This window comes from Ambystoma mexicanum, chromosome 1q (assembly GCF_040938575.1).
Source record: "Ambystoma mexicanum isolate Mex_15411 chromosome 1q, UKY_AmexF1_1, whole genome shotgun sequence".
Classification (NCBI taxonomy): Eukaryota; Metazoa; Chordata; class Amphibia; order Caudata; family Ambystomatidae; genus Ambystoma; species Ambystoma mexicanum.
The window spans coordinates 262,079,125-262,095,637 of record NC_090922.1 but is presented as its reverse complement, the minus strand read 5'-3'; the positions used below and the strand labels follow the sequence as shown (position 1 = coordinate 262,095,637).

Sequence of the window (16,513 nt, the reverse complement as noted above, 5' to 3'; positions counted from 1 at the left end):
AGGAGTAGCCGAGCGAGCGTATCGATGGAAATCACAGATACAACGCGCAGGTAAGTGGGCGGGGCTGGTTTAAATAGCGATGGCGGCCATATTGGTTGAGGGCTAGGCCGTTACTGTCAGGTTCTTCGTGGCAGTGCTTTCCAATCGTGCCATAGCTTCCAGGGGCGGATCATGACAGTTTTTCATATATCATTAGTTTTGTCAAGCTATGTGAAAATCAAGAGTATGTAAGGCTCTTTCTGCTCTGCTTTGTGGATCTTGGAAGAAAGCTGGTAGTTCGACTGATTGGTTAACATAGAACTTAGATATGATTTTTGGTGAAAACTTTGGATGTGTTCTTAAAACCACCTTGTTCTTAGGTATGGTTACACTGATCCTTATAATTGATGTGATAGCAGCCTTGTACAAAAGTGTAAGTGGTGCATTTTTAATGGGTTCAAAATATATGTCCATGAGTTGTGAGAGTACTGTGTTTAGATCCCACCCACCATAGAGGGGTGTGTGAAACTGGAGGGTAATTACATTTTACAACTTCCATGAAGACTTTAACTACCAGTACTCTCCTCTGTGATATTTTTTGCTATGATGTGGTCTAAGCTGCCAATGCTGCGAAGTGTACTTTAACTGAAATATAAAATAGTCCTGAGTCTGATAAGTACATATGGTATATGACCACAACTGTAGATGAGCAATTTATGGGATTGATCTTGTTTTTCCTACACCAAATGACACATCTTTTCCATTATTTGAAATAGCAGTGTCTGGTGTTTGGTGTTGTAGCTTATTGTATGATATCAATACGTAATGGGGGAAGATGTTTGTTTGTTTGTTTGTTTTATTTGCTTATATAGCGCACCAAACTCAGGGGTAACTGGGCGCATCTCTTAGATACATGGTTACAGAATACAGAATACAGTATATGAGACATTAATGTACAAAAGGGTAGTGTAGCATAACATTACAGTGTATTATAGAAGTTAAGATATCTTACAATTTACATTATAATATACAGAGTATACAGGAGCACCAGAGATCTGGTGTTTGAGCAGAATTAGTTAAGTCAGAGGTCATGCAGCTGAGGTTGTGTCAGTAGGTAGCAGGAAAATGGATAGAGGTGCATGAGGCAGCGTGGTCAGTTAGAAAGAGAGAAGAGCCATGTTTTTATTTTGTTTTTATTTTGTTCCGGAACGAGTGGAATACTGGGTCGGTTCTGAATTCTGCAGGTAGTTTGTTCCATGTTTTGGCTGCAAGCACTGGGAAGCTGGAGCCCCCGACTTTGGTAAGTTTTAATGTTTAGGCAGTGAGAGTGGTTGGCTCTAGTGGGTCTGGAAAATTCTTTTCTAGAGAACTTGTTCATCAGGTACTTTGGGGCTGAGTTGTTGAGGCACTTGTGTGTGATCATCAGTGTTCTGAAGGTTATCCTGTCTTGGATATGAAGCCAGTTGGCATTGCGACGGGTTTGAGAAATATGATTAGAGCGAGGAATATTGAGGGCTGCTCGCAGGGCATTATTTTGCATTATTTGTAATTTATGCATGTTTCTCTTGCTGGTACCTAGGTAGAGGGTGTTGCAATAGTCCAGCATGGACATTATGAGGGCTCTTGCTAGTGTGAGGCAGCTATCTGTATTTAGAAAGGGTCTGCAGGCATTCATTAGTTTAGTAGTGTAGGCCGTGGGGGATGAGGTGGCATTGATTTGTTTTGGAGGGTTAGTGCTGAGTCTAGGTAAAAGCCTAAAGCTTTTGCTTCTTTGTCAACTTTGATATGGTTGCCATCAATGGTAAATGCAGAGAATTTTGGGCCTAGCCGGTTGAGTCTTAGTTTGGAGCCAATGAGAAGGATCTCAGTTTTGTCATCGTTGAGACAAGGGCCATGGATGGCCAAGCAGGCTTGTATTTTACTGTAGATGTCATTTAGAAGTAGGGAGTCAACTTGGTAGTTGCCTGATAAGGTGACCAGTATTTGCGTATCATCCGCATAGTTTGTATAAAAGACACTTTGATCATCTAGGTAGTCGGACAGAATCTTTGTAAAGATGTTGCAAAGGGTTGAGGAGATGCAAGAGCCTTGAGGGACTCTGCATGTGATAGGGGAGGGGTCGGCTGAGGCAGAGGAGGAACAGACACACATGGATCTGTCCGCTAGGAAGGAGTTGACCCAGGCGGCGGCCTTGCTGGAGAAAGATGCAGAAGTGGTGAGGTGATTAGTGAGGATACTGTGATTGACTAGATCAAACGCATCCGATAGGTCAAGTAAGAGAAGAAGTGCTGGCTTGCCGAAGTCTCTTGCTTCGTCCATTTGGATTTTCAGATCCAGGAGGGCTGTTTTTGTCCCATGTCCTGGTCTGAAGCCCAATTGTCTTAGACCTAAGAGATTGTTGAAACTCAAGGTGCTTCTGGATTTGTATATATGCTGATTTGTCTGAGATTTATAGCAGGAAAGGCACTGTGGTTATGGGCCTGTAATTAGTGGGTATGTTAGGGTCCAGGTTAGGTTTTTGATGAGTGGCATAACCCAGGCATCTTTTAAGTTTTTGGGAACTGAACATGAAGCGAAGGAGGCATTTATGAAAGCTGAGATAACAGGTGCAAATTCTTTGGCACCTTCTTTTATGATAGGTGCTGGGCAGGAATCTCCTTGACATTTAGATGGTTTGAGGCTTTTGATTATGGCTTTGACCTCTGCTGAGTGACCGGAGAGAATTCGAAAGCTATGTTTTGTGAGTTATATGTGGATGATTGGGGGTTTACATTAGTCTGTTTTAAGGGATGAGTATTGGGGTTGATGGTGGCTGGTATGGCTTCAATTTTAGCTTGAAGTAGAAAGATTTTGTTCAGAAGTGCTTTTTGGATATTGGAGCACCATATGGTATCTTTGTTGCAGGCTTCAGGGGCTAAGATGGGCGATTCCATTTCTTTGAGGATGGAAAAGAGCCCCTTGGTGTTAGATTTTGCGTTCGCAATTATATCATTGTAATTGTTATTTTTTTTGTCTCGATAATGGCTGTTTTGTATACAAAGGAGGCTTTAGAGTATTAATCTTTGTTTTGGATAGACAGGTTTTTTTTCCAGGAGGATTCTGCTTCTCTTTTTGCTTTGTGTAAGGTTTTTAGCTCAGTGGTAAACCATTTATTAAGGTGAGCTGCTGGTTTGAATTTCCTGAGTTTGAGCGGGGCTAAATGATTTAGAGCGTTTAATACATTCTGGTTATATAGCTCCACCATGGTTGATGGATCCAAGTCTGGGGGGAATTGTTGTTGGATGATTGATTGAATTAATGGCATTAGTTGCTCTTGTGAAATGAAGAGATTGTTCCTTGTAAGGGCTGGTGGGCCCTGGAAGTCTTTAGGTGTGAGCTGCTTGGCATCACAGATTTCAAAGATGATGACATTATGGTCAGACCATGCACATTGGGTGTTGGCAAGGATATTAGCATTGCAGTTTAGTTCAGTGACCCAGTCCAGAATTCTGCCTTTGTTGTGCGTGGGGTCTGTTTTTTAGGGAAAAGCCTAGTTCAGAGATAATATTTTGGATGGTTAGTGCGTTGGTGTCTAGGTTGTCGTAATGACCAAGGTTCAGGTCGCCAAGAAGGAGGATTTGTGAATTAGGTTTGGTGTTTTGTGTGAGGAGGTTGGATAGATCATCCTCAAAGGAAGAGAGTGGGCCTGGTGGTCTATAGATGGTATGGATGAGGAGTGTGCGGTCTGGGGAGAGTTGACGTTTCATTGAGAGATGTTCTCCCGAGGGGAGGGAGGTAGTGTCGCATACTCTTAGAGCTAGAGAGTTCCTAGCAATAAGGTCTACCCCGCCACCTTTCTTGGTAGTTTGGTCTGATCTAAAGATATTGTAGTCATCTGGGACTGCCAGCATGAGGGCAGGGCCAGCAGCTTGGTGGAGCCAAGTTTATGTGATTGCCCGAAAGTCTAGTTTATTTGTGGTGATGAGGTTTGAAATGTCTAGGGCGTAGGCAATAAGGGATATTGCATTGATAAGGGCACCCTTGATAGTGGCAGCATCAGGCTGTGGGGGCATGTGAGTTGTGTGGTGCAGCGGTGTGGGATGAGATGAGGTTTGCTGTTCTTTGGCGGTGAGGTCTTTGAATAGGATATTTTTATGTTGGGTGTGAGGATGAGTTTTAGTGCGAGAGCTTAGTCTGGTATTCATGCTGGTGGTAGGGTTGGGCCTGCTGAGTGTGTGAGGTGGAGTGAGCATGGTGGAGGATGTGAAAGGAAGATTGCTCAGTGATAGTAACCCACAGTTTAAGTTGGGGAGGGTGGGGGTTGAGAGAGGTGTGTATGGGTAGTTATGGGTGTGTATGGGTGGGTTGATATTAGTATGAGAGTGAGTGGCAACAGGACCAGTTGGTAGATAATGATAAAAATAGGAGTGGAGTATCCCCTAGTCGCCATGGGGAGCGAAGGTACTGGGAGCAGATATCTACGGATAAATTACCAAATACTATGACGTGAGGAGCCAGGCTGCAGAATTGGTTGTCTGAGGTGTCGGGTGAGTTATCTGTTTGTTCTTCTGTGTAAGTAGCTCTTGGATTGGTTCAAGCTTGATTGTGGGCACACAGACATGCATAGTAGGTGTGAGTTATATGGCTGTCTTGCTCACTTTGGTGCAATCAGTATCATTGTTAGACTCTAGTTTTGCAGTTTGTGAATTATCTTGCAGTTAAGTGGTGTCAGTGGGGAAAGTGTGTGCAAATAACCATGACCAACTCATCCATAGTACATTGCCTAGCTACCCCTGTAGTGGGAACCTGGATGCAATGTTTTGGCATTTATTGTTTTCTCTTGTTGCTAATAAGTCCCGTGTTGGTTGTTCCTATGTGGTGAAGCTCTGTCTGAGTGTATTGCTGTTGAGTTCCCAATCATGTTCAGGCATTAGACCTCTACTGTGGGAAGCTGCCAGCCATTCGTGAGCCCCTGGAACATGCTGTGCTTGGATGAATGTGTCCTTTGTATGCACCAGTGCCAAATGTTTTGTGCGAGAATGGACAATTGTTTGGAGTGTGTTTTGCCCTGTGTGTTGATATAAAACATTGCAATCTGGTTATCTGTTTGTGTGCGGATGCTTTTCCCCTCCAGAACACTTTGGATGGGAAGCAGTGCCGTCTTTATTGCTTGGAGTTCTAACCAGTGTATGTGGTAGGTTTTTGACTTTGTTGTCCATTTTCTTTGAGCTGTGAGGTGCAAATTATGTGTTCCCCAACCTGGCAGGGATGTGTCTGTTGTTATTGTGATTTGTGGCACAGAGAAATGAAATAGCTTCCCTTGCTCATATGTTCTGCTGACCATCAAATAATACTTAACTTTACTGTTTGTGAGACAACTACTAGATCGTCCCACTGGCCTGTTTTTGCGATAATTGCTCTGTGAGCCACTGCTGGATTATTCACATTGTGAAACGTGCATGGGAGATTATGACGATGCATGATGCCAACATGCCTAGAAGTCTCATAACCACATCTGTTGTCAGCACTGGGCCTAATGGCTTCTCTACAGCACTTTTGATCCTCCACCAGGCACAATTCACAACACACACATTCTGCATCCTGTCAGCTTGCAACACTGCTCTTTCCAGCATTTTGTTGTGATGAAGGAACTGACATCCTAAGTCACAGAAGGGTAGCTGCGTCCTGGGTCCTAATACCTATGCCCCCTATGCTCAACAGTCGGAGCCTCTGTTGGACTGCACTTTCCCCATACATCTCGTCAATAAAAGCCCCTTGATTGTTCTTTGGGAGATTAACTCTATTCCCCAGGATGCAGTGCCAAGTGTCTCCTTTTCTTATGATATCTCTTGCTTTACTGACATTTCACAGCCTGTAACCTCAGGACTCTGTCTTATAATGTCTTTTGGATGGCTCAGAATGTTCCCTAGGTTTTTCAAGAATCAAGCATAAGGCTCTCACTTCCTCACTATGTATTTTAGTACTTTGGCTACAGTTTCTAGAATGTGCCTTCAGGACTCTCACAGTGTCTCTTGGGTACTTTGGTAATTTAGCTACATTTGATAAAATGCTGCTTTGGGGTTGCTTTTATCTCACAATGTCTTGTAGATGCTTCGGTGAAGGCAGTGGCGGCTGCTTACATTGGGCGGGGGGGTGGCCCCCCCCCCACGGAGGAGAGAGAAGAGACAACTCTTCTGGGAATTGTGCCGGCAAAAATTCAAATTAAACTTGTGCAGAGCGGCAGATTAATTATTTATTTAATTAATCTGCCGCTCTGCAATGCTGGGCTGCTGTCCTGGGCCAGATCTGCTGCTGTGGCGGGGCGTGTCCTGATTTACTCCACTATCTGCAATTTAGAGTGTGTGGAGCTCATAGCTCCATGCACTCTACGTAACCATTCTTCCATTCAGGAGGCTGGCGGGGCGCTGGAGGGGTGGCCCCGCGCTCTTGTTATTGTGCGCAAACAGCGCACTACAGTTTGAGTCTTCTTCTGCAGCCAGGCCATACAGCATAGCAACAGGTTAGTTGTGGATTGTCATTGGCTGTTTGCCAGCCAATGACAATCCATATGTGGCTTGTGGGTGGAGTTGGGTCATGGGAACACAGTGTCTCACCTTCTTCTCGTTTGTTCTTTAGCCCCGGCCCCCTTGGTGGTGGACTTTTCTCATGCCCAAATCCACGTGTGCTGCCGACAGTACTTCCAGTACAGTCTAAGAGTCAGAGTTCAGGTAAGTCTTAACATTTGTGAGCAGGCTTTCAAGCTGTGATTTATTACGTTTTTATTTGTTATTGTTGATTTGTGGTGTCCGTTGGCCCTGTTGGGCTTGCATGCTGTGCTGGCAAGAGTCTGTTACTTAACTTAAATGTGGCCAGCCGCGTGGGCTGCGGCACTCGGCGGACTACATCTCTCTGTCTCTCTGTGAGATGTAGTGCCACTGAGTCACGCTCGCGCCCACCAACCATTGTGCCCGCGGTCCGCTGCCACGCTGGGCTTCACCAGGCACACGCCAAGCGCGGTAGCTGAATACACTGGGTGTTCCTTGACAGGCGTGCATCCGAATCTTGTGTTTTGTGACACCTTTCTATGAGAAAGGCACGGCTTCTTTAACATGTGCGATTCTGCTGTCGATCCCAGTCTCATTTTGCCAAGCAAATCCAATTGAATGTGTGCAAAAGGGCTTAATTGCAAAATGTGTATTTAAAACAGTGAGCATACACATAGAGTGTGTGCATTTGCAGTTTTAATATGTGCAATCACAGCTGTGGCATGTACATTCAACATGTTGTTATATGGAGGCACAAAATGCGTGGGCCCAACTTTGTACAACCATAACTTTTATGCAGATGCGCACCAATTGATGACGTGCAAACACCACTATTATTTGCATGCACGACTTTATGATGCGTATGCACACAAAGACTGTGGCTGAATAGCTTTATCTGCATATGACACAGCAAGTGCTTTGAAATGTATGTTCAGGTCGCACAGATTCACGTTGTGGTATTGCTAGCTGAAATGCACGCGCCTACAGCTGTATGAATTTCGTGCAGCAGATGCAGTGCTGCTTATTTTATTGTTCAACGTTTTCCATGACTTGTTTGCATTTTGGTTCAGCTTGGACGATATACGGATGTCACTTTTTGGCGTTCTGATTTTTCTCGTAAAATCAAGCGCTGAAAATACTTCTGGAGGGAGTCATGTCCATAAAGCACTATTACTCTGCGGTGGACCAAAAAAAAACACTGTGTGCGAAGAAGTAATTTATTTGTTGGTCCAACACGATGTATCTTAAAATATATATCTATTTCACTGACTTATATGTGCGTCGTAAAACATGAAAACTGGGAAAATCTACTAAGCAGATTTACCGAGTTCAAACATAGGGCCTCATTACGACCCTGGCGCTAAGGGGTCTGCGCCAGCGTTAGCTGCGCGGACCCCTTACCGCCAACTACGAGTTCCTGGAGCGCCATGGTCATTTTTCCGCCCGCTTTTTGCGGGCGGAAAAATCCATGGCGCTCTGGGACCTTGGTGTTAATTACGCCACCGTATTTTACGGTGGCGTAATTAACTCCTTCCCCACTCCCATTGAGCCCTATGGGGCCGAAATGGGAATGGGGAAGGGTAAATGGGTCAATGGGGACTTACCGCCCCGCCGACCTCGGAATGGGGCGGTAAGTCCGCCATCCGCCATGGCGTAAAGGGACTTTGCGCCATGGCCGGAAAGTCCGTCGCTGGCGGAAAAAATCCGCCAGGGTCGTAATGAGGGCCATTGTATTTTCGGCACTGCCCTTTTAATTGTAGGCTTACCAAGTGCGCGCTGCACAGCCTGGAGTGGTTGTGACAGAGCAGCAGGCACCTTTTCTACCAGGCACCCTATCTTACCTGTGCAGACCACGCAGGTCCAGCAGCCCCCCTCGTCCCCAGCAGCACCCCAGCCCTGTGCCCAGAGAGCAGGGAGCCAGGATGACAGCAGTCGGCACCGCTTACAAGGAAGGTGCGGGACAACGCATTCAATGTAAAGCCTCTGTTTTCTGGGTCCTTTTGCGAGTTCAAATACTATGTAAACATGAAGCTAATACACTGTTTTAATACAATATCTTGCACCTGCTTAAAAAATTCTATATTTTTTGTATATTTAAAAAATATATTTATTTGAACTTTCCTCATGTTGGAATGGCTTTTTGTCCTTGTTCCATACACTGCTAATTTACCAGAATAGTTAGAGTCCTGAAAAAGTGGTGGGCCCTCAAAGCCCTTGTCCATACCACACTGGGCTCCTTAACTTTTAACTCGCTACCAGCTCCTGTCTCTTTAGTCAATGGAAATAGAAGCTTGTGAACATCTTACAATTCTGAACAAAAAGGGGCATGTTTAGTTGGCATTTTACTCTGGAGTTGGTAAGAAAGACCCTCGCATTTTGAAAAGCCAGATGGGGTTGGCTGTTTGAATTTCTTTATGCATACACCATAGTACCAGCTATTCGCAATACAAGCTGCTGTAATATACACCATCACACTTGCACACGTAAGCATAAGGTACCACCTTTAGTATGTAAAACCTAATGATTTTGATGTCATATTTCAGTGGGTTTGGACAGTAAATAGCACATTTTGGAGGCCATTTTTCCAAAAATGTTCACGGTGGGAGAACACCCCCATACACCCCTTGGATGGCGTGGGCTCGCATGCTGCACCCGCTCGATACCGAATTCACACAGGCAAATTTACGCCCCACTAGCTTTCAGACTCACCAGCCGCCACTGGGTGAAGGTATGATTACCAGAGGCAGCTGCAGGGCATCTCTACATCACAATGTCTTTCACACTTTCACTGCATTTCTCAGAACACATCTTCAGGGCTCTCTTTATCTCTTATCTCACAATGCCTTTGTGTGGACATCACGTGACCGCGGGGGTGCCGTCTCGCGAGATCGCGCCTTACGGGATCTCGCAAGGCTGCGCTCCGCGAGAAGAGTTTGGCACGAGTCGGAGGCTGGCAGTGAGCCAGGCAAGTCGTGCCGGCGAGCGCTGCTCATTATGAGGAGCCACTAAACCTTATGAGGAGCCACTAAACCTTATGGGGAGCCACTAAACATTATGAGGAGCCACTAAACCTTATGGGGAGCCACTAAACATTATGAGGAGCCACTAAACATTATGAGGAGCCATTAGACATGAGATCCTGAGTAGCCTCATACTTCAGCTTCTAGGGCGTAAGTTCACAGCCACAGGAGGTTACCTGGGGGCCCTAGAAGCTTGCAGCGTGCTATCGTTGTGCACACCTATTTCCCAGTGAGTCAACTGGGAAGCCCTGAACAGTGAACTGAACTGAATTGTGAGTAATTGCTTGACCTGCATTAGGACAATTAAAGGTTCACCTTTTTGTCTTAAAATAAAGACAGTTAGAACTCTTGTACAGTATCCTGTCGTCCTTTGAGGCCACACATAACTGGCGACGAGGATATCCCAACAACCACGGACCCACCATGCAAGGTGCCACGCCGCCCCCTGCATTCCTCCCCTCACCCGGGACCCCGGCGATTCCGTGGATGCAGTGGGAACCCCTCTTCTCCACGTATCTGGAGGCCGCAGGCGGCACAGGATATGCCCCTGCCAGGAAGAAGGCGATGCTGCTGAACGCAATGGGGGTTGAGGGACAGCACATCTTTGCTAGTTTGACAGCCATACCAGTGGAGGATGACGACGACAACGTCTCCAAAGAGGCAATCCGTCGCATTGTGAAGCGGTTCACCAAAAAGGAGAACGTGGTGCTGCACAGGCTAAGGTTCTACACTCGCAAACAAGAGGGGAGTGAACCCGTGGACGACTATATCACCAGGATGAGGGAGCTAGCATCCTTATGCACCTTCGACGACAACGCAGAACAGGTTATCTGCGACATGCTGGTCGTGCACACCAACTCTAGGAAAGTGCAGGACAAGTTTATACAAGAAAAGGAAGTGACCTTCGACAAGGCCATCCATATTGCCAGGGCGGAAGAAGAAACCTCCAACAGGCGCATAGAGGCGGGAAGTCACCCACCCGTACCCGAGCTTGCAGTGCTGCAATGGAGAGGGTGCAGAGACAAGCAGCCCCGTGACAGTCCAAGAGAAAAAGGCCCCAGGCAAAGGGATGTGCCGAAATGCAACAGATGCTCCGCACCAAACACATGGCGAGTGATCGTGACTGCCCCGCCAGGAATAAGGAGTGCTCCAAGTGCAGACACATCGGCCACGTGGTCCCGGCATGCACGTGGCGGGGAAGAACTGTCTCCCGCGTCGATGGCAACCATGCTTCAAGCGACAATGACGAGCTACAGGACAGACCCATGATCATCATGGTCAATGCCCTCCAAGTCAGGATAGAGTGGATGGCATGGAAACACGTGTCATGGCAGACTCAGGATCGGACCTCACAATCCTCCCCATCGACACATACAAGGAGATGATGGGACAAGCAAAGGTCGAGATCATGTCCACCAGGCAGAAACCGACGGTTTCGGAGGAGCAACCGTAGACTTACTGGGGTACATCAAAGCCCAAATTGAATTCAAAGGGAGGGCTACCACCACCAAGGTGTACTTCTCAGCCAAAGGTCCAGCTGTGCTGGGATGGGACGATCAACACAGACTCAGAATCATCTAGACCCCAGCACTCGGAACAGGTGCTTATGGTCCCAAATCTGTTTTCCGAGAGACCGGGGAAAGTGAGAAACTTTGTTCACAAGATTTGTTTGAAACCCAATGCAGTACCCGTGAAACACAAGGTTAAACCAGTGCCTGCCATGGCGAGACCTGCGTTGGATGCTCATCTCTGGAATATAGTCGAAGAAAGGACCATCGAGACAGTGGAATCCTCAGAGTGGCTGAGTCCGGTGGTTTTACTCAAGAAGAAATCCAGCAACGACCTCAGAATATGCATCGACCTGAGAAGTCTGAATCTAGAGGTGGTCACCGACAGCTTTCCGCTCCCCTGTACAGCGAGATTGTCCTAATGATGAAAGAAGCGGCAGTCTTCTCGAAGCTAGACATGCATGATGCCTATCACCAATTCCATTACACAAGTCTTCGCGCCCCCTTACAGCGTTCATCACTCCTTTCGGCACTTTTCAATACAACCGCATGCCGTTCGTGTTGTCTTCGCCAGCGTCCGCATTTCAGAGAAGGATGAATTCCCTACTCAAAGGACTCACAAACCTTGCATTCTTTCAGGACGACATCCTCGTCTATGCAAAGGACAGAGCACTCAGGGCAGTCCTGATCAAGCTTCAAGATGCAGGCGTTCATCTTCGCCACGAGAATTGTGTCTTCCGAGAGAGCAAGGTGGAATACCTTGGGTACTGCATCTCAAGCGAAGGGGTGAGCCCCAAGAAGAACCTTATGGAAGCCATAGCAGACCCCCTGGCCCCGATGTCCAGAGAAGAACTCTGCTCATTCCTGGGCCTAGCGGAGTACTATGCAAAATTCGTCCCAAGGTTCTCCGAAACTACGTCCCCCATGAGGGAACTTCTGAAGAAAGGTGCTCCATACTCCTGGGGCCAAGGGCAAGACGGAGCCTTTCCTAAAATCAAAAGTAGGATTATACACGCACCTTGCTTGAAACCTTTCAACCCTGAATGGGACACCTGCATCACTACGGACGCCAGCGCTTATGGTCTGGGGGCTACCCTAACCCAGAAGAAGGGCGACACTGAAAATATTGTGGCTTTTGCATCTAAAGCACTATCGTCAGCGGAGAAGAATTATTCCACCATAGAGAAAGAAATGTTGGCTTGTGCCTTGGCCGTCGACTACTTCAGATCCTACATTTGGGGCACAAACTTTAAACTGGTTACCGACCACAAACCCCTCATTCACATGTTGAGCCCAGGCGGCACCAAGACTGCTACCCCGATACTGGCCAGGATCGCCGCAAAACTTCAAGAGTATAAATACGAGATAGCCCACATTGCCAGCTGGAAAAATGCACAAGCTGACTGCATGTCCAGGCTCTTGAACCAGACCACCCCTGGAACCACATTCTTAGAAGACGAATGCGTCGTGGCCTCCATCGGTGACTTGAGGAATGGCGAGTACATGGACCTGAGTGAGCGCCATTGGCAGGAGGAGTTCGAGCAGGACGATGCCCTTTGGCGCGTGGCAGCCTGGGTCCGCGAAGGATGGCCTAATGAAAAATCGATTCCCAAAGGCCTACGTCCCTACTGGAAGGTGAACAACGAAATCACTGCCATGAACGGTCTCATTCTGAGAGGCGACCAAGTGATTCCACCCAGTGGAATTCGCGAAGTAATTCTGTGCAGAGCGCATTCAGGCCATCTGGGGTGCAACATGACCAGGCACAGGATTCGCGACGCCTACTGGTGGCCAGGCAAGGATCAGGACATACGACAAATGGTTGAAAGGTGCCATGAGTGCACAAACAGCGACAAGCACCTGTCTGTGAGACAAGCCCCTATGTTGCCCACCGAAATCCCCAAAGGGGTTTGGCGCAAACTAGGCTTGGACTTCATCGGCCCGCTGGACGGCATGCCTCCAGAACATAAATACGGGATAGTCACCGTCGACTATTTCTCAAAATGGGTCGATGTTGACTTCACTTCGGACATCACCACAAACACAGTCATTGAAGCACTCACCGCCATATTCCAGCGAGAAGGCCTCCCGGAGGAAATTGTGACGGACAATGGCGTCCAGTTAGTCTCTCGAGAAATGGAGAAATTCCTCAGGCACAACAATATTCAACAGCGAAGAGCAAGCCTCTACCACCCACAGGCCAACGGCCTGGTCGAGCGGGCGAACCGCTTTATCAAAGGTGTGCTGCAACTGGCGCATGCCTCGGGCCTAAACCCATACAAGACTGTCAAGGAGGCCGTCACGGCCCACCACATCATCCCTAACGCTGTCACCGGCGTGTCACCATTCCATCTGCTAAGGGGGAGAAGGGCAGCATGCACACTGGTACCCCCGTGGCTCCATCAAGTGAGGGCTGACGAAGATGTGGACATGGGAGACATAGTGTTTCGCATGCAGCAGAACAAGGAAGCCATGAAGGCTCAAGGAGACACGCTTCGGGCTGCTCGACACACAGCAGTCAACAGAGGCAACCTGGTCAAGATTCGTCTTCCCCACAAAGACACGGTGACAGGTTCCAGGGACAGCAGTCCCATAGAGGTCGTTGCCAAAGGATCGAACCACGTCTGCACCAGCGACGGAAGGAAATGGAATCTAGAAAGAGTGGCAATGTACCGCAGGAACGAATCCATTGAACAGCCAATCTGGGAGACCGGAGAAGATCAAAACCAACAAGAGGCATCCGAATTGCCAGAGCAATCCGAAAATACCCGCCAGTCAGAAAGAGATGCCTCAGAGTCACCCTACGGCAGCGAAGCCTCCAGGAGCAACTCCCCAAATCCACTCAGGGAGTCACAGCGGAGGGCAAAGCAAGGAGAACCAGAATCACCCGCACCTTCCCAAGAGTACTCTTGCACCCCTGCCCCGCATCCAGATCAAGGCAGACCACAGAGAGAGAAAAGGAAACCCAGCAAGTTTGCAGACTTTGTCATGGAGTGACAATCCATTCTTTTCCCAGCAAAGGAGGTGTGTGGGGACGTCACGTGACTGCGGGGGCGCGGTCTCGCGAGATCTCAGCCCAACGGGATCTCGCGAGCCCGCGCTCCGCGAGAAGCGTTTGGCGCGAGTCAGAGGCTGGCAGTGAGCCAGGCAAGTCGTGCCGGCGATCTCTGCTCATTATGAGGAGCCACTAAACCTTATGAGGAGCCACTAAACCTTATGGGGAGCCACTAAACATTATGAGGAGCCACTAAACCTTATGGGGAGCCATGAAACATTATGAGGAGCCACTAAACATTATGAGGAGCCATTAGACATGAGATCCTGAGTAGCCTCATACTTCAGCTTCTAGGGCGTAAGTCCACAGCCACAGGCGGTTACCTGGGGGCCCTAGAATCTTGCAGCGTGCTATCGTTGTGCACACCTATTTCCCAGTGAGTCAACTGGGAAGCCCTGAACAGTGAACTGAACTGAACTGTGAGTAATTGCTTGCCCTGCGTTAGGACAATTAAATGTTGACCTCTTTGTCTTATAATAAAGACAGTTAGAACTCTTGTACAGCATCCTGTCGTCCATTAAGGCCACAACAGCCTTTTAGACGATTTGGTATTGGCTCTCCATTTCTCAGGATGCAGCCTTGCGTCCCACTCATGCACTAATAACTCTAGAGTTTTTGCTCATTCATGTCTCACATTCATCCTCAGTTCCTGTGCCATACCTGTGTCACCACAACCTCTTGTGCCTTTCTGTGTTCATGCAGCATGAAGCTCCACTCTCCACACCCCAAGATGTCTCTCCACATCCTGCAGGACTTCTGACATATATTGTAGCACTATGACCAATATTTTTAATTCCAGCCTGGCTTTTTTGCTTCCTAAAGTTTAGAGAACAAATAACAAGAAGCAGTCTGCACCCTCTTGTACAACTCTATTAACTCGAAGAACCATACATAATGCTCTCAGTGGCCTAATCTGGCCAGTAGAATGTATGTTACACACCAGTTAATTAAACTATCTTGCAAAGAAAATCTGTAAGGGAAAATGTTGCTACGTGATATAATGTAGAGAATAATTCATTATACTAATTTATTGTTAAATTACACTTAAAAGCTCAATTAAAATACATACTGTAACAAAGTTGTATCAAAATGCAGATTGATCATTATAACGTGGCAGCTCAACGCTGTCCAACACCAACACAAGGAAATCACAAACAAAATTGAAAAATTGCCACAAAGGTAACACATACAAACAATGATGACATTGTCAGGTCCACCTCACATTCCAAAATGGCTTCCATGAAAATGATCCTCTACTTAAGATGCAGTGGCCTGATGAAAGGCATTTATGTATCATAGAGCATCTGGTTGTTGTGGATTGGGAACAGCATTTTTCATATTTTTTAACCACACTGGAATGCAGCACAGATGTGGAAAAAAACATCAAAGTATTAAGCAACTTGAAGTAAAACAGGGAGAAGGTGAGAGTGATGTTGGTGAAGAGGTAATGGAAAATCAGGGCATCTAATCTTCTTAATGTGAGGAGAAAGGGCACCAGGTGCGTTAAGACCACCTTTATATCTTTGTGGAATGCAGTGCAAGATGTATTATGTTTTCTGCCATGGCAAGCCAGAAAATAATATGACAGATCTGCCTAAGAGGGCATGGGAACAAGTACAAAGCCATTTTAACCCATCCACCTCATTCCCACCAGCTACATACCCCAACCTAAGCTCTTCCATAGAGCACAGTCTCAGTACTCTTTCAATGGGGGACTGTGCAGTTCTGAAGAAACTTACACAAGCAAATATTTGAAGATTTAAAGATACCCTGGACCTATTTAAGGCGTAGTAGTGTCTTTATAATTAAAGCTTATAATGAGACATACCCTCCCTTTTAAGCCAGAGTGGGATAGTATGAAGAGCCAATTAAATGAATCTGGAAGGTGGTCATCATCTTCTTGGATTAACTAGATGATTCAAGTGGAGGAGATGGTTAGGAATGCAAATGCCTCTAGTGTAATCTAGGTGTGCCAGGCCATGAACAGACTTGAATACCAGTGAGAACAATTTGGACGAGGCTCCGTTTTGAATGGCAAGCCAGACTGACTTGTGTCAGAAAGACAGGACGGGTGAGGGAGGTTGAAAAACGCATTGTTGGCAAAGGTGATGATCATGTAGCGTGAGGTTAGTGGAGAGAAGAAATATGTGTCGAACCAACAAGAAGGTGGTTGCAATAACGGAGTTTCTTACTATTGTACTAATCAGGGGCCTGGATGAGAAGATGGCTGAATTATTTAAGTATTAAGTGGGGGCTGGGGTCAGGCCCTTTGGAAGCATGAGCTCTGCATGAGCTCCTGGGATATGGCACCATGAGGAACTAAGGGGTGTGGCAGTTGCTGCTTCTGGCAGGCAGCGTAGAGCTATGAGTCACTTGGCTGACCAAGCACATACTGCTCGGGCAGAGAAGCTGACAAAGGCCCCTGAA

The 16,513-nt window shown here is 47.1% G+C and overlaps 1 protein-coding gene across 2 annotated transcripts in view; it reads left to right on the top strand.

The window, feature by feature from the left end:
- Positions 1–16,513, top strand: part of LOC138527316 (cytosolic phospholipase A2 gamma-like) — a 442,073-nt gene that overhangs the window by 16,308 nt on the left and 409,252 nt on the right. The window contains exon 2 of one of the 2 annotated variants that reach the window (XM_069638375.1): positions 6,595–6,686. The exons of the other annotated variant lie outside the window; for it this stretch is intronic. The gene's annotated coding sequence lies outside the window, so the exon portion shown is untranslated. The remainder of the gene's footprint in view (positions 1–6,594; positions 6,687–16,513) is intronic. 2 annotated transcript variants of the gene reach the window in all.